Source organism: Eulemur rufifrons, chromosome 8 (genome assembly GCF_041146395.1).
Source record: "Eulemur rufifrons isolate Redbay chromosome 8, OSU_ERuf_1, whole genome shotgun sequence".
NCBI lineage: Eukaryota > Metazoa > Chordata > Mammalia > Primates > Lemuridae > Eulemur > Eulemur rufifrons.
This window is the reverse complement of record NC_090990.1, coordinates 108,223,375-108,225,326: the sequence shown is the minus strand read 5'-3', so window position 1 is coordinate 108,225,326 and position 1,952 is coordinate 108,223,375.

Sequence of the window (1,952 nt, the reverse complement as noted above, 5' to 3'; positions counted from 1 at the left end):
AGTCAGTTAACATATTTTTTGTTATATATATCATACACTGTACTCTTAAAGTAAGCTAGAGAAAAGAAAATGTTACAAGAAAAGCATAAGGAAGAGAAACTACATTTACAATACTGTATTTATCAATACTATAAATTTACATTGTCTACAAGATGAATCTCATCTGAAAAGGTGGGCAGCCGCAGCTGCAGAACTCAACCTATGGTTCATATCAAACAATTCAACTTTTTCTTATGATGTCATGACTTTTCTCTGCTTCTTGGGAGTACTTCCATTATCACTAGTGGCACTTCACATAGGTCCCTTGGTTTTATTCAAGGTTTACAGTATTGCACTAAACATGAAAAAATATACAAGAACCTTGAAAGATCACTTTTTACTACGATGTGCAATTTGCTGGAAAGATGAACTGCCTACTCAGAAATAATTAGCATCACATAGCATTTTAAGTTGATACTCATAACATTTGAACTCACCACAGTAGCAACAGGGGATGGCTATGAAATTATTAAGTAATACAGTATGTTCTACAGTTGATTGTACACAGTTATGATTTAATACTGACTGCATCTTTATGTTTGTGTACCTTTCTCTCAACTGTAAATTGCATCATGTATGGTCTGTAAATTTTGATAAAAAATTTCAACTTCTAATTTGTATTTTATGGCAGTAAATGATAAAATAGACTAGTACCTACATATATTTTATTCATGACCTACCTTTTTAAAAATGTTTTTGTATTTCTAGGTTATGAAGTTCATCTGAAACATCTCCAAATTATTACAAATCTGGAATTTTTTAAAAATATTTTTATTGAAAAAAATTTGCATATAAGTGGATCAATTCAAACCTGATTTTTAAAATATGTTTATGAAAAAGATGTGCATACGAGGGCACAGTTCAAACCCATGTTGTTCAAGGGTCAACGGTGTATCCTCAGGGGTAGGGATCTGAGCAGGTGGCAATATTCTAGGTAAAGAGAGAGACACAAATACCTCTGGGCCTGGGCTTTCTTTGTGGCAAGTTTTTAAATAACTAATTCAAACTCCTTGTTGTAGGTCTATTTAGATTTTCTGTATCTTCTTGAGACAGTTTTGGTTTTTATCTTTCTATGAATTTGTCTGATTCATCTAAGTTACTGTGTTGTGGTGCCACCATTTTCTTCCCAGCTCAGAGCTGTAATTCTTGTGGCTTGTCGATTTGCATCCCAAACCACAAGTCTGTTAATGTTCCTAAGCATAACACAATTACTAAAGTGAAGTAAGAAATACAGTGGTGTTATTTGTTGGGCAGAATAAAATAAGTGAATTGTTATAGAGTTCCTGAAGGCTTAACTATGAAAAGGCAAGAAAACAGGCAGTATGGTACATTCTAGGTGCTTTCCAAGGAGTCAATCTTGTTTAGGCAGCTATTCCTGCCACCAGGGAGAGGAGTTAATTCTTGAAAAAATGTTAATTTTTGATGAGAACAGAGGTTGAATCCATATCTTGTTTATGCTTCTTAGAGGTGTTCATCAGAACATAAGGAAATTGTAGCATTTCCCATTAACATTTTTGGTGGTTTCCAAACCAAAACAAGTTCCAGAAGGGCACGCTAGATGTTTATGTAATTAATAATTGCTCTTATGTTAAAAAGTGTTTTTTTCCCATAGCTTTTCCACCATTTATGGTGGATTAGCCTGATAGTGCTAGGGAATTTAAAGTTGTTTCTGTCTGGTAAGTTTTACACTAATCAAAGAGAAGGGGAACTTGTGATAAAGTGATATGTATGGTAAGTAGCTGAATTGTAACTTTTGGTCAAAATACTGGAAACCCTTTAACTCTAAAGGTTTGAAGTCAACGGGTACATTAAAAAGTGAATTTTAAGCCAAGCATATTTCTAGTCATTTGTCAGCTATTGGCTACATAATCCTTAATACAGAAACCATTTAATGAATAATGTCTCTTGCAACA